At 35.2% G+C, this 17,090-nt stretch overlaps 1 long non-coding RNA gene across 1 annotated transcript; it reads left to right on the plus strand.

The window, feature by feature from the left end:
* The first annotated feature begins 257 nt into the window (after positions 1-257).
* LOC104880589 (uncharacterized) lies at positions 258-1,176 on the plus strand. Its single transcript, XR_786801.3, has 2 exons — positions 258-623; positions 702-1,176. It is a non-coding gene; the product is annotated as an uncharacterized LOC104880589 (long non-coding RNA).
* Positions 1,177-17,090: the final 15,914 nt, after the last annotated feature.

Genomic DNA, 17,090 nt, shown 5'->3' on the forward strand with positions numbered 1-17,090 from the left:
GTATAATATAAATTAAATTTAGGGTTTATTATATTTTACCCCTCAACCTATAGCGTGTTTTGCATATTGCCCCATCAAGTTCAAAATCAAGTAATGTACCCTTCATCCTTTACAATTGCATGCAACGTGCATTTTTTTAAAGAAAATGTTGTTTTTTTTGGACGAAAAGACATGTGCTCTCCGTGTGACCAAGGGCAAAAATGTCTTTTCTGCTATAAACCCACAATATGCAACCCTCATCTCAACCATTACTCCCATCTGGAATCCCCAAATTACAACCCGTCTCTTCCCTCGTTCTTCCTTTCTTCGAAGCCCTAAAATGCCAATCCCACAAAGTTGCTGCTAAAACCCCAGATAATTTCTCATTGTTTGTGGGGTGGAAATTTGCAAAATCTTGAAATAATTTCTCAAGCCCTACAATCCCACATAGCTCATTGAAATGGTCGTTGAAGGTTGAAGTTGAAGATTTGTCCCTTGAGGCTAAAGATTTGTTAAGGTAAACGACAACTTGAAGATTAATGGATCCTCCAGTCCATTACTATTGTGGTAATGAGGCTCGTGTTATGACATCGTGGACAAATTTAAATCCGGGTAGAAGGTTTATGGGAAGCCAAAAATACAAGGTAGTATTGTGTTTGTTTGTCAAAATTTTCAAATTCATCCTTAGTATTTTTGTAGACGTATTCAATTTGTTGGTATAGAAATATGGAGGCTGTGGATTCTTCCTATGGTATGATGGTCCCATGTGTGATAGATCAAAGCAAATAATACTTAGATTGTTGAATGTTGTGAAGAAGAAGGAAGATGAAGCTATGGTGAATCGAAGAGGGGTTAAATGCATGTTTTGGATGATGATGATATCATGGACAATCTATTTGCTTTTTCTAGTCTTCTTGGTACAGAGAAACTGTGGTATTTTAGATGAAGGCTTCCCAAAGTTACTTGGAAATTAGAAGGCTCCCAACTTGGTTTTAATTTTGTGTTTTGTGTAAACTGTTTGAATGGTTGAAGGCTCCAGGTTTGAATTTTGTATTTTGTGTAACCATTTGAACAGATGAGGAGTTGTGCTGAGGGTCTTGATGGAAGGGTTAGAATTACTGTGTAATTTTGTAGTTAATGAGATGAACAAATTAAATTACAAATTTGATTTTGGGTTTTTTACACATTGATTTTCAAGTCACGGTGTTCAAATGATTTATTTTGGCAATGCGCAATATGCATTCTTAGCAAATGCAACTCTCTATAATATGTAGCTCATCTCCAGGTTTAATATGCAGCTTTTTGATTTATTTCCTTGAGCTACATCAAAATTTTAAGTGTTCATATTGCTATTAGCTTCTGGAAGGGGCCTTGCTATTAACATCTCAAATGTTGCCCTCTTCAAGGCATAATTTAAAGAGATCGTAACTTGCAATTTTTGTGTAAAACTATAACACAGACATATATAATTCAGAGGCTAGCCTGCACTAGACAACCTGCACAAGTGACATACAAAAAAATAGCTTGCATAGACATACATAGAAATCACAATTAACAACCTACATTAAAGAGCAATCAATCCTACACAACACAAAAGAAAAAAATGCCTTGCACTAAACTATAGATCATCCAATACCACACAACACAAAAAAACACCCTGCACTAAACAATATACCATCTAATCCCACATAGCAGAAAAAAATAGTTGGCACTAAACAAGGCTAAATATTAACAGCAAAAAAAGCCTGTGTTAATTACATAATCAGTATAATTTGTTCATCTTGTGTTACTTACAAAATCATGTAATGCATTTGCATCCTATGACGTATAACTATAGCCTATGTTACAAAGTAGAGCATACCATGATAATATAAAAAAAGGAGAATTGGGCTTTACACCCATTTGGCTGTGATAATTAATAAAAAGTCCTTCAAACACCCATAATTGATTACAAGGATATGAGATAGGAATAGATAAAAATACCCTTTTGACTTACACCTATTATTTTTGTCTTTATACCACCACTCTTTATATGTCACTTCCATAAAATTCTTCATTATTTATTTATTTTTATTGTTTTTTTAAACTCTTTTAAAAATAATTGAAAAATCAGTATTATTTTCTAAACAAAAATTATATTAATGATTCAAAAACTATTTTGGAAAATACTTTTGAAAAAAAAAATATTAATTTAAATGAATAAAAATTATCTTTTACATTTTAGAAGTAAATAATTTAATGATTAAAACACTATTTAAAATAAATATATTTAATATTTTTTTCTTTTATACTAAAAAAGTATTTTAATGTTTTTTTTTACTATTATAAAATAAAAAAATTAATTTTTTTAATCTTCTTCCTTCTTTATTTTAATAATTTTTGGAACATAGACTTTTGGTAATAAGTTATATGAAATGTTGCAAATTTGTTTATTAAGGAATTTTCTTAATAATTTGACTTAATTGAAAATTTATTGAAATAAAAAAAGAAAAAAAAAGAAAAGAGAAAGAGGATGGATGAAGAGTTTTTATTTTAAATATCCAATTAAAATGTTTTCCTATTTAGAAATTGATTATATTAATACATAGTACAATAGAGATTGAATTTTTCTCATATAAAAGGGTATAATGGTATATTTACCCATTTTAAATGAAAACAGTAGTTAAAAATTGTATAGATTATGTTTGAGTTTGGTTTTAAAATATTTTTTTAGTTTTTACTTCTTTTATTTTTAAAAATAATTTTTATTTTCCATATTGTATTTAAAAAAAAAATGTTTAATTAAAAAAAATATTTTTAAAAATGAAAATTGAATACCTTGTTTAATACTATTTTTTTTGTATGAAAATAATAAAAAGAATTAAATTTTATTTATTGATTATTATTTTTTATTTTTTCTATTAGTTATTTTAATAAAAAAATAAAAAAAATAGAATATGTTCATAATTAAATAAATGAATCGGTCAATTGTATATTTTTTTCACAAAAATATAATATGTTCACAAAAAAAAATTGGATTTAAGTTTTCCGCTCTTTTTTTAAATCAAACTATTGAAATCATATTTAATTTGTATCATTGTACAAAGGTATTCATTAATTGTATAAGGGAAATGCAATAAATGTATAAGGGGTGTAAAAGATTACCATTTGTAAAATATTTTAATCTATTCTGAACCACTCATTTATCTTCCTTGTCACCCATGAATTGCATATCCATATCATGCACTTTATTTAACTCTCATATAGAAATTCCAATACTTTCCCAAATAATGATGATTGAGGAAAAAAATTTAACCCTAATTCATCCACCATTTTCTCAGCCAAACCATTAGAAATATGGTTAACATACCTACGTGGACACATGACTTAAGAGGGATATATTGCATCATTGTACAATGGTGTAATACTAATTGTACAAGAGAAATGTATTAAGTGTACATGGGTGTACAAGGTCACCATTTGTGAAAGATTTTAATCGATTTTGAATCACTTCTTTATTTTTCTTATCACCCACGAATTGTATATGAAATTTGCGCTACTATACAAGAGTGTTATACTCACTATACAAGACAAATGTACTAACTGTATAAGATAAAAATATTAACTGTACAAGGGCTGTACAAGGCTACCTTCTATGCAAGATTTCAATCAATTCTGAACTTTTTTTTTTCTTGTCACCTAAGGATTAGACACTTTTCCCTCACACATTCCTTCACCTAAAAATTGTTACAATTTGAATTTTTAAATTTCATCATCCAAAATTTGTAATTGCATATTTGTTTGAGTAGTTTTAACATTTTTTTTAGTACATTTACATCCCATATAAATGAAAATTAATCACAATATTAAGGTACTACATTTTTTGTGAAATCATGTATGAGGAAAAAAGAAGAAGAGAAAATTATGATACATTTGCTTGACTTGATGACATCGTGTTTTAATAATTTAAACCATGTCAAGTCCACATCTATTCCATATTTAAAAGGGTATTTTAATATTTTTCAAATTATTAAATTATAATATATTATTCAATTAAAAATTAATTATCACCATTAGTTAAAAGATGACCATGTCACAAAAGAATATATTAAGACAATATCTATGTATTATCCATAAAATAGAGAAAATATTCAAATAATTGTCTATAACCTTAAAGATATTTATATAAAAAATAACTTATATATATATATATATATTAGATAAAAATGAATAATACTATTTTTTAAGGTGTTTAAAAAAAATTTACATAAAAAATGTAGTAATAATCATTTTTAACCATTGTCCAATATTTTTTTAGAGAAAAATAATTGGTGGAAATAGTGACACTTCCTTAACTATGAATTAATTTACATGGTCCCACCAATTAATATGTGAGAGAAAGGTATAGAGAATAAAGAGGGAGAGAAAGGGAAGAGAGAATGAGAGAGAAATGGGAAGGCCATTGTTTTTTTTCATTTTTGACAACCAAGGGCATTTCAGGAAATTTTGAAAAGTAATGTCCTCAAACTTAATTTTCACTCTTTCATTAAGTCTTGGGCCAATTTTCAAGCCCAGTTGGGTGTAAAACACAATGCTCCCTATAAAAAAGGGTGTTCCCATGGTGCCCAACAAGTATAAACTTGTAATGAAAAAGTATCCTTCCCCAAATATTGTTCTTCCCACCCAACCCAATAACTGTATATATTAATATAAAATATGCCAAAAAACTATCTTAGAAAATGAAAAAAAAACACTATCTTCCTAATACTCCATATCACTATGTAATGTCTGAGGCTGCAATTGATTGTTGGGTGTCTTTTTCTAGTTGTGTCTCATGTGAACGTTTCCTTGATTTACAAGTTCTTTTGTTATGACCTTCCTTGTCACATGCCTTGCACTTCATCACCAAATAATTCTTCTTTAGCTTGGACACATTCTAACTTGGTCTATCAAGTTCTCTTCTCTTCAATGTCTTTGGTCTTTTGGGTTGTTTGTTATAGCGTGGATGATGCATTATAGTTAGTCCTTGTTTGGCCACATATTGATAGGTCCTAGTCAAAGGCAGAATATAATTCTCTTCGGGTGAGAATAAACCACAGAGTTTGGATCAAATCTTTGCTGCCTTCTTATTGAATCTGATAGAATTTAAATACATAAAGTTCAACCACTTCCTACAAATAAGGAAACAACTACTCAACATGTTGCAAATAAGTAGCTATAACTGCATGACCCACTCCTTCCACTCCTTTGCAAATATGTGAACATTGAGGAAAACTTGGACTAAGTCTTTAACAACACATCCATCTTCCCATGCACAGTCTATCCTCCTTACACGTACCTTGGATTTCTAATAGGCACACGTGTTGATCTTCTTAGCTTATCACTGTTCCTTTCTTTCAGTCGAACCTTGTCCTCAAGGTTTAAATTAATATACTTGTTGCGTAGCTCCTGGGTATTTTCCCACGTAGCATATTCTTTTGGAAGCTTTTTCCACTGGACAAAGATTTCTTCAACAAAACTTGACCCTTTCTTAACCCACCTAGTATTCAAAATAGCTTCAGGTTCCATAATAATCTCACCATCATCAGTTAGGGGTGGCAACTCAGTGCTGGTGGCCTTAGTCTCCCCTACCTACCTTTTAAGCAGTGAAACATGAAAAACAGGGTGAATTCGGGAACCTTCAGGCAACTTGAGTTTGTAAGCTACCTTTCTAACCTTTTCTTCAATTTGGTATGGGCCATAAAAGCGACTGGCTAACTTTTGGTACGCCCTCCTATAGATAGTTTGTTAGCAACAAGGATGGAGTTTAAGGAAGACCAAATCCCCCACTTGGAATTCCATGTCCCTTCTTTTTGAATCTGCCACTTGTTTTATTCGATTAACTGCTGCATGTAAATTGATCTTGAGCTGCTGTAAAATGGCATTTCGAGATACTAAGTTTGGTCCACCTCATTCACAGAAGATGCTCCAACTTGATAGTTTGGAATACTTGGTGGTGGCCTCCCATAGAGAGCTTGAAAAGGGGTCATCCCAATAGAGGAGTGGTATGTAGTGTTGTACCAAAATTAAGCCCATGGAAGAAAAGAACTCCATTTTTGAGGTTGTTGAGAAACAAAACAATGAAGATATTGCTCGACGCACTTGTTAACTACCTCAGATTGATCGTCGGTTTGGGGATGAGAGGCAGAGATCATGTACAGCTTAGTACCCGACATTTTGAAGAATTCACGCCAAAAGTGACTTATGAAAATGGGATCTCTGTCACTAATAATTGATTTTGGCAAGCCATGAAGCTTGACAACCCCTTCCAAAAATTTTTCAGCTACCATTTTTGCCGTGTAAGGATGCGACAAAGCTAAAAAATGAGTTGATTTACTCAGGCGGTCCACTACCACAAAAATAGTGCTTTTGGCCATTAGATGGTGGTAATCCCTCAATAAAATCCATGGTGATGTCGTTCCAAACTTGGCAAGGGATGGGCAATGGTTGAAGAAGACCAGCTGGAGATAAAGTTTCTGCTTTATTCTTTTGGAAAACAGTGCATGAGGTTACATATTGTTGAATCACCTTATGCATTGATGGCCAATAGAATTGTTGTGTCAATCGCTTGTATGTTCTCAATACCCCAGAATGTCCTCCATATGGTGAGTCATGGAATTCCTGTAATAACTGATTGACAAGTTGGGAATTAGGAGGAATTACTACATGGTTTTTGTAACATATCAAACCATTTTGCCACTTGTAGGGTGCTCCAGGATTTGCAATGGCAAGCTTGCCAATTCGGACCATGTAGGGATGCTCGTTGGCTTCCTTCTTAATTGATTGCATTCCACAAAGATGTTTGAGAGACAAAAAGAGTATTAAGGTTGGGGCCACTTGTTACTCTTGACAAAGCATCAACAGTAGAATTCTCCCTTCTCAGTTTGTAAGTGATGTCATAGTCATACCCCAGCAATTTGGAAACCCACTTTTGTTGTTCTGACGTCACTATGCGTTGCTCCATTAAATACTTGAGGTTGCGTTGGTCAGTTTGGATGTAGAATTTTCGGCCCAACAAGTAAGGTCGCCAAGTCTGAATAGCTTGAACAATGGCAAACATTTCTTTGGCATAAGTAGACCGTGATTGCTTAGTGATTCCCAAGGCTCAACTCATGAATGCTATAGGTCTCCCTTGTTGAGTTAACATTGCTCTAATGCCAACACCTGAAGCATCAGATTCAATGACAAATGGTTCATTAAAATTAGGCATAGCAAGGGTAGGAGTAAAAGTCATTGCTTGCTTCAAAGCCTTGAATGCATCCTCTGCTTCTTCCGTCCATCTAAATTGCCCCTTTTTTAAGAGGTTGGTGAGTGGCCAAGCTATAACTCCATAATTAAGGACGAACTTTCGGTAATAACCTGTAAGGCCTAAGAATCCTCGCAAGTCAGAAACATTAGTGGGTCTAGGCTAATTAAGCATAACCTTAATTTTCCCTTGGTCCACCTTGACACCTTGTGGAGTTACATTGTGACCCAAATATTCAACTTCTTGTTGGTCGAAGGCACACTTGCCAAGCTTGATGAAAAATTTGTGATACCTTAATATTTCAAAAGCCTTTTTAACATGTTCAATATGCATGATCCAATTGAGGCTATAAATTAGAATATCATAAAAAAAAAACTAACACAAATTCTCGAAGATATGGCTGAAATATTGAATCCATAGTAGCCTGAAAAGTTGAAGGAGCATTACACAAGCCAAAGGGCATAACCACATATTCATAATGACCATTGTGTGTACTAAAGGCAGTTTTGTGAATGTCTAATGGGTGTACCTGATTACTACTCAAAAAGTGCTATTTCATAGCTTATAATTAACTCTTTTAAACACTTTTGAGTAGTAGTTATCACCTTTTAACTCAATTGGCATGTTAAGGACCCTTGCAATCAATTCTAATCAAAGTATGTTGAGTTTTGGTGTTTTGATAGCTTTTTGATCACCAAAGCAATCCGAGATTGAGGAGAGTTCTTTGGAATCCATGTAAGGAGTATACCCGGACAGGGCGTCCGGATACACCATCGGAGGGCATCCGGACAACATATCCGGGTAGGAATTACACCCGGTTGCTGCCATTTTGCACCCGGTTGCCACCATTTACACCCGGATGTGCGCCGCCATTTTTTACACCCGGCTGCCGCGCACTTCCATCCGGATGTTCACGTTCGGAATTCTGATACCGGATAGAAAAGGAGAGCGTTTCAACTTCTCCGGATGGACGTATCCGGATCCTCTGATAGCGCCTACTCGGAGAGTTTCGCAGACAATTTTGTATAGTGATACGGTGTTCTCCTGAAGCTTCCTGATATTTACCACCGATATTTTGGGATATTTTGAGATATTTTGCTTTAGATATTTGTTGTCTAAATCCCCAAAATCTCCTTGTAACCCACCAATTATAGGATTCCTTAGTTATTAAGTTTGGAAAAAGGGTGAATAACCTCATATAGATATTTTGTAATTTTCCATATATATATCTCTGGGGAGCCTGTTCCTAGAGGACGATCGATCCTTTGTACAGTTTTAAAAAGGAAGAAAAATACAGAGCTTTGCTCTACTTTACCTTCTCATTTTAATTGTATTTTCTTACTAGCCAAGCAAGCTCTAAGGATGTTTCCTCAGAGAATGAGTGGCTAGACTTTTAGTTCCTTGGAGTTAAGGTTGTCGGGAAAGGTTCCAAGTACAAGAATTAATAGCTTTGTGGTTTTAGCCATTAATGAAGAGAAAGTGTGATCCTTTAATGATTTCTATGTTTTTAGTTAACTTAAAACACCTCCGAGTCACTTGAGCCAACACTTGGTAAGGCACGTGATCTCCGTCCATGGAGATGCACTTGTTTATCTATTGCGAGCTTTTGGGAAGTGACTTGGAGGTAGGATTTTCTAGAATTGCCAACACTTGGTAAGCTTTTGGATTCCAAGGAGACATCCATTAGTTATCTCTTGCGAGCTTGAGAAGGGAAATCTAAGGTTAAAGATCACCTTGAATGGCAAATGCTAGGTGAGAGGCATGAGCCATTGCAAGTTGCATCAGTGAGAGAGATTTAGTGTTTGAACCCATTAAAGGAAAGCATTTGTACAACACCGGTTAGAGAATTGACTATATGTTAATTCTCTAATGCGAGGAAATGAACCAAACGACCGGAGCTCTGTTTTTGCACGAGGAACCTCCCCCGTAAACCTAAACCTCCAAGGAATGTTTTTCTTCATAGGTAATTTCCATTACTTCCTTTACCGTTAGTTTAAACTAAACCTTTTTCACCTAAAAATTATGTTTTCTTTTAAAGCTAACCTTGAAATAAAAAGGCACCAATTCATCTTTGAATTGGTATCATTTATGAATTGAAAACCCTTCCTAGTGAATGATCCTAGAGCCGCTATGCTATAGTAGCTTTGTCTTTGCTACCCTAGTTCATGGTGTAATAGGTTATAAATTTTGTTGATTACTCCCTCAATCAAGGAGCACCAACTGTACATGAATCAGCTGATACACCAATTGGGCACGAATTAGTACCCGTACCTAGTGATAACCCGATCAAAGATCAAGTTTAGTAAAGAAGGTTGCCCCATATAGTTCGTCAAGCATTCCATCAACGGTTGGAATAGGAAATCTATCCTTGATGGTTACAACATTAAGAACTCTACAGTCAGTACAAAAACGCCAAGTTCCATCTTTCTTTTTTACTAACAGAACAGGTGAAGAGAATGGACTTGTGCTAGACCTTATTAGCCCCAATTTTAACATGTCATGAACTTGTTTTTCTATTTCAGCTTTTTGAAAGTAGGCATACCTGTATGACCGGACATTAATTGGCTCAGTCCCCTTTTTGAGATTGATGTGGTGATCTATCTCCCTTTCTGATGGAAGCTGCTTTGGTTCCTGATAAATGTCCTCAAATTCTTGTAACAACTGTTGCATTTCTGGTTGAATTCCTTGAGGCATTTCTTCCATGGCTGCATGTAGACAGACGGCGAATATGGAGTTTCCCTGCTTTATCTCTTTTGAAATTGTTTTGAATTTCGTAGGCTGAATTGGTTTGTTGTCAATTCCTTCTAGTTGATGACGCTGGTCCTTCCACGAAAACTCCATTATCATTCTTTTCCAATCACAAACCACCGTGCCCAATTGTTCAAGCTAGTGAACTCCTAACACCATATCTAACCCAATCAGCGGTAATGAATAAAGAGTTAAGGTAAATGGAATACCTTGCAATAGGACTGAAACATTTTCAAATCTCCCTTGGCACTTTAGAGGATCACCATTAGCCACTTTCACATTAAAGGGTTTAGTTGGCACCACCGGTAATTGCAATAGTTCAGCTATCCTCTCATTGATAAAATTGTGGGTTTACCCACTATCAATAAGAACAATCAGTTCATGGGGTCCCACTTTAGCCGAGACTCGCATGGTTCTGGCTGTTGACCACCCAGTGAGAGCATGGAGTGAAATTTCAGGTTCTCCTTGAAGGTGGGTGTGAGCTCCCGCTTCGTCATTTTCCTCTTCGTCATAGTTTCCTTCAAGCAAGAGCAGCTGTGGTCCTTTGCATTTGTGCCCTAGTGCAAATTTCTCATCGCAATTAAAACAAAGGCCTTGAGCACGCCTCCTCTGCATCTCAGCCCAAGTGAATCGTTTCAATGGTGAAAGGGTCTTCATTTTCGTTGGAGATGAGCCAATAGTGGTCCTGCTGAATGGACGTGTAGCCGTCTCATGACGGTTCAACTACTCATCTCGCATCCTAGCTAGACTGATGGCTTCTTTCAAGGATTTTGGCTTAAACATCCGAATCCCATATACTATTTCAGCTTTAAGACCTCCCATAAATGTGCTAACCAATGCCTTTTAAGTCCATCCCTGAACTTTATTCCCCAATCTCTCAAATTCTCTTTGGTACTCATGCAAGGATCCCATTTGTCTTATTTTTTTTTATAAAGACTCGTCAAAGTCTTCGTAATCTGTTGGACCAAAGCGAGACCATAATTCCTCTACAAAAATGTCCCACATCACCTCCTTCCTTTCCTCATGATAAGCCCTGCACAACCACTACCACCATTGATTTTCCTCCTCTTCCATATGAAAGGAAGCCAAAGACACCTTTTGTGTTTCCAAAGTGCCCTGGTATTCAAAGAATTGGTCAACATGCGTAAACCATTCTGTTGGGTTATCACCAGAATACTTGGGAAATTCAAGCTTGGCCAACTTAGAGGAAAACATTGGTCGTCTCCTTTCTGTGTTTTCATGAGAACGACCATAAGAAGACTGTCCGCTGCGTTCATTGATGTTGCTAGAGGTTGGGTCTTGCCTTGTACTCAAAACTTCAGAGATCTTACTGATAGCATTCTCTAGTTGATGTAGTTTGTCATTAACACCCAGCTCCATTATGCTTAAATTAGCTTGAAGCCCCCTAAGACCCATTTCTAAATTCTCGATTCTTTCTTTGTTCGTGGCCATGATGTATGGCTCTGATACCAATGATAGGTCCCAATCAAAGCCAGAATATAATTCTCTTCGGGTGAGAATAAACCACAGAGTTTAGATCAAATCTTTGCTGCCTTCTTATTGAATTTGATAGAATTTAAATACATAAAGTTCAACCACTTCCTACAAATAAGGAAACAACTACTCAACATGTTGCAAATAAGTAGCTATAACTGCATGACCCACTCCTTCCACTCATTTGCAAATATGTGAACATTGAGAACAACTTGGACTAAGTCTTTGATAGCACATCTTTGACAGCACATCCATCTTCCCATGCACAGTCTGTTTTCCTTACACGTACCCTGGATTTCTATTAGGCACACGTGTTGATCTTCTTAGCTTATCACATATCAACTTCATCCATTGGATTGAGAAAGTGTTCATAAGCCCTCTTATATGTTGTCATATGATAGCATGGATGCACAAAGTTTTCTACTTCCAAATTCCTATCAAATATGGCTGCCATTGCATTTGCACAAGGGATACCGATTAAGTCCCATCTCTTGCATTTGCAAGATCAACAACATATTTAGCACTATGCATGCAATTGATTTCAAACTGCAATCCACTAGCACAAGTAGGTATGCAAGCAGTTGCCTTAACCTTATCTTCTCCAAAATCTTGTGGATATTAGGACATAGCAATGCATCCCACTTAGTCATGTAGATCCTCCTTGCATTCATCATTCTCATCAAATATACCCTTATGTCCTCCAACATACTTAATATTGGCTTATGTCTTGCTTCAATAAGAGCTGCATTAAATGACTCACACAAATTATTCAATAAGATATCACACTTAAATGATGTGTCGAAATGGGATCTTGACTAGTGAACTACAGGCTTGGAGGCTAGCCAATTATAAGCATTTCTATCTTCTTCTTTCATCCACTTCATGTGTCTACTAAAACTAGGGACATTTGAAGTAGAGGTTGCTTTACAAACTCTATCTTTCAATGCTAGTCCATTGAACTTTTGCTTGAAATTGTTGTACACGTGTCTCAAACAATGTCTATGCTTTGAGTTGGGCAACAATTCCTCAATAGTAGGCACCAACCCCTGCACACAAAAAATACATCACTATCAAAAAAAGAAAAATAAATGAAAAATAAATGAAAAACACAAAAAAATTAACCTTAAAACGTAAAACATGTTGTCATGCATACAAAAATTAATAATGTACCATGCATACATTTGAAGACCTAATAGAAAACCAATAGATAGGATAAAAAAATTACATTTAAAACAATCATATTAAACCATCAAATATAGTTAGGCCTAAATAGAAAATATTTGCTTATATTTAAGCTATTAGAAAAAATGGCTCTATTTATCTTGTTGGACTATAATGCATCCTTGAAGAACAATGGAAATAGATGACACCCTTCCTCCATGTGGGTGGCATAAGTAGCATTAGCTATAGATAAGTCCCTTAGACACCCAAATATGGGTGACATAGGTATTGATAGTTGCAAAGCGTGGCCCTATACTGATGCATGGATGACACAAGCAGCAATAGCTATTGACAAATAATAAATTTAGGTGACTTCAACCTAAGACCTCAATTTAATCTGAGTATGATACAATCATATGCAACCATCAAATATAGCTAGGGCTAAATAGAAAACACAAGTTCATAATTTTATACCTTTTGTTTATCAGTAATGAAAACCCAAGCCTCTAAATAATTGATGGAGAGGTCTTCAATCAATCATAGTAGAAACTAAGACCAATTATCTTTTGACTCCACCTTCACAACAACATAACATATTGGAAAGATCTGATTATTTGGGTCAATGCTAATAGTTGTCAATAGTTGCCCAAGGTGTGGCCCTTTAAGATGGCACCCATCAAGACCAACCACTACCCTACACCCAGATAAAAACCTCTTCTTGCATGCATCAAAGCATATATATCCTTTCAAACATGAGTTTATCATGAACCATTTTTGTTTTCATAATCATTGTTGAAAGCTTAACATATTGTTTAATATAAGTTCCATGTATTTGTTTTAGTGCCTTCTTCTTTGTTCTATAAGCTTGACTAGGAGATACCTCACATGCAAGTTAACTTCTCATTGTGTTCATGAATACTCCAATAAATAACTTGGGGTCATTTAGAAAATGGTCAACATATTTCTTCCACAAGTACCTTGAGGTCAGATTATTATTTTTCGATACCCTGCCACAAGTATGCTCTGCATGATAAGTCCTCACTTGAAAGGTCTTCTCATTCCTCACTTGAGCTGCATAAACAACCCAAGGACATCCAACTGAGCACACTACCCTTACTTTGTCCTTCTCATTCTTAATGAACATATTTCTTCCATTTTTTATGGCATATTTCCTCGCTACATCTCTAAAATCAATTGCACATGTGAAAAGTAGCCCTACACTAAGCTGAGGATTGGACATGTCTGTATCAACTACAAATTGAGGGTACTGAGGCTTATCTCTATTACAAAAAACTTCATCTAACTTTTCAAAAATGGATGAGGAATCTCTTCTCTTATTAAACCAAGTATAAGGTAATCCAAATGACTCTAACTCAAGTAATTCGTAATCATCAATAAAATCAACAAAATTTTTCATTCTAGAAGAGTTGCCATTAGTTCCCCTAATTTTATCATGAGGGTGCAAAAATTCATTAAAATCTTCAACAATAGCCCAAAGCCCAATAATAGAATTTTTAATGTTAAGTAAATTATACTAAATTTCTTTTTATTTGAAGTGTTGAGGATATCCATACGAGAAAGTATAATTAATGTTGAGGTTAGAAAAATAAACCATGCATTAAAACATCCTGTTATTTTTCAAAATAATATCCAAAGAGAAAACATTAAAATTCCAACATAGCCATAATCCTTTAGAATATCCAATAGGATTAATAAAGTCATAAAAATCATAACTAAGCTTAGGCAAAATATTCAAAGTTCTATTTCTATTAACCCTAGTTTTAGATAAAAACAAAATATCAAGAGCTATATTTTTTTATAACTTCCTAATTTGAGAAACAAAATCAAGGCGACCAACCCCCCTAACATTCCAGACCAAAACCTTCATGGAGTAGGATTATAAGTAAGAAAGATTAAACCAAGCAGTAATTAATCATGCTAGATGTGAAAGACTAGGAATGGAGATCCATTTGGGGATACAAAGGCTCGAGTTCATGGGGCTCCTTGCCCCTCTTCTTCATTTTTCTAGCTCCTTAGCTTTTTTATTTGCTCCATATTTTTTTTGGAAGAGTTTAAGCTATCAACTCTTCTTCTTTTCCCTAAAATATGCCCACTATCATTAGTTTCCATCTTAGTTGCAAAGTTATTTAGATACCCTAGGTAGCCTTTTTCCCTTCTCTGCAGCCTCTTTACCCTCTCCACCATGCAGATTCATTTTCATTGGTGGATTACAAGGAAGAGATTTTAACATGGGAGAAGTGTTGGAAAGAAGGACTACATCAACAATAGTTGGACTAACCTTGTTGACCATTTTCTCACTTTCTTTATCTTGTTGAAGAGTCTCTTGATTCGGATTATTACCTTTCCTGGCACCATCCTTAGGGCTATCACTAGGAAGGATGGTCTCCAGAATTTGAATAGCATAAGCAAAAGTGGCATCCAAGTTGTTCCATTTCTTGCCCTTAGTTGAGCCTCCTTGGCCAGAGCTTTGTCCCAGTTTAGAGTGACCCTTACCAAGGTTTAAACCAACCTTTGAACCCAAAGGCTTAGCCTTCCTCTTTAATTAGACTTCAATCCAAGTTTCTAACTCCCTCAAGGGGTTTTTTTCTTAGAAATACATCTTTAAAATTTGTATTCTTTTTTCAATTTTGATGTCAATCCTATTTCTCTAATTTAAGACATTCATCGAACTTGTGATCAGCAAGACCACACCCAAAACAACTCTCCAGGACCCCCTCATAGTCAATTCTAGCATATTTAATCTTTCTCCTCCTATAGTACTTAAACTCGTATTTGAGCGGCTAACTTAGATCCACCTCTAGACACACCCTAAGAAACAAGCCCTTGACAATCTTTTCATTTCTTTGATCAATTCTTAAAACCATCCCAGTTTGAGACATGATCTTTTTAATTGTATTTAACCCTCTTAGTTCAATAGGAAGACCAATCACCTGAGCCCAAAGAGTGGCAAACTTAAGGGTCTCACTAAAAGGGTCAAACTCTTCTCTCCATCTTTGAAGAACAACAACTTATTTTTGGATGAAAATGGTCTATCTTCCCACAACTTAGAGCAGTCCTCCAAAGTAGAAAACTTATTAAGGAAGAAGTCATTACCCAAATCCATAAAACAAGACTCACCTAAAGTTTTCCACCCAACTTTCATTTTGGAAGAAATGGATTTTAGATGAATCGACTTTCCTAAGACTTTACTAATGAGGTAGAGCTTGGAGAAACTCTCATAGCAAACCAAGTCTTTTTCATCCACAGAGGGGAATCCTCCAAGCAATAATTTAAAGTAGACTTAGGATCTAGAACACAAGAAACAAAAATGGCTCCAGACTTGTGGGTAAGTGCAACTTTGAAATCCATTTGATGGAGAGAAAAACCGGTGAAGAGAGTGAAAGCAAACCAGGAAGAGTGCCAAAGATTGGATTTGGTAAAAACTAGAAGGAAAAACTTGTCTTTTATAAACACCAAAAAGTAATTTAACCAACAATGAAGGATTGGGTAGCTTTTAGTGGTCTTAATCCACTGCTTCTCTTGATACGCAAGGAAAGAGGTCGCACGGTTAAAATCCAAAGTTGTAGAAGCATTAAAATCAAGAGAGGAAATCACATTATATGTCAAAAGCAATCTAATCCAACACAAAACCCACTCTATCAAGTCACCATTATCCAATTGAATCACAAGTAGATCAAAACCTCGATGCACAAAGAAAATAAAAGTTTTATTAAGCTTATAAATATCAGGTCTATCCAACTGTTTTCTTGGCTTAAAAACAAAAGGCTACAACCCAAAAAAAAAAAAAAAATACAACCTACCCAAACGAAGGCCCACAAGCAAACAGACACAATCCAATCCAAAATTCTTAGCCTAATACCCATGTCGTCCTTGTCTCCCACCCTCAACCATCTGCACCCAGGATATGAATTCATAGTACCGAGCAAGCACTTGAATTTTATTTACACAGGAATTAAAGAAGGAACTTACTTGGAGCACGGACAAACCATTCCAATCTCAAATTTGGGTATTTCAAATAACCAAAATCCCACCCATCCAGGTGGTTGAGAGTTGAATATCACTTTGGGTTTCTTTTCTCTTTTCACTCCATTTCCTCCAACGAATCAAAACCAACAAGCAGAGCCAAACTTGTACACACAAAACAAAGAATAAGAGATTAATCCCTCAAATTTTAGATTTCGATGGTCTCATAATCACTTGAGCACCTAAACCCTAAGTATGAAGCCAGTGAGTTCAAAAACACCAATCCAAAAACAAAATAGAGAGTAATCCTTAAAGATGAAAAGAAAAAGAAAAAAAAACCAATTTCATTAGAGACCCCATTTTCAATAGAATCAGCCGTAGCTAAAGTGAACCATAGTGAAGGTTTTGTGAATCCCATTTCCTCTGAAGCTACCAAAATACCCAAACAAATCCTTGAAGA

Source organism: Vitis vinifera, chromosome 10, assembly GCF_030704535.1.
Source record: "Vitis vinifera cultivar Pinot Noir 40024 chromosome 10, ASM3070453v1".
Lineage (NCBI taxonomy): Eukaryota > Viridiplantae > Streptophyta > Magnoliopsida > Vitales > Vitaceae > Vitis > Vitis vinifera.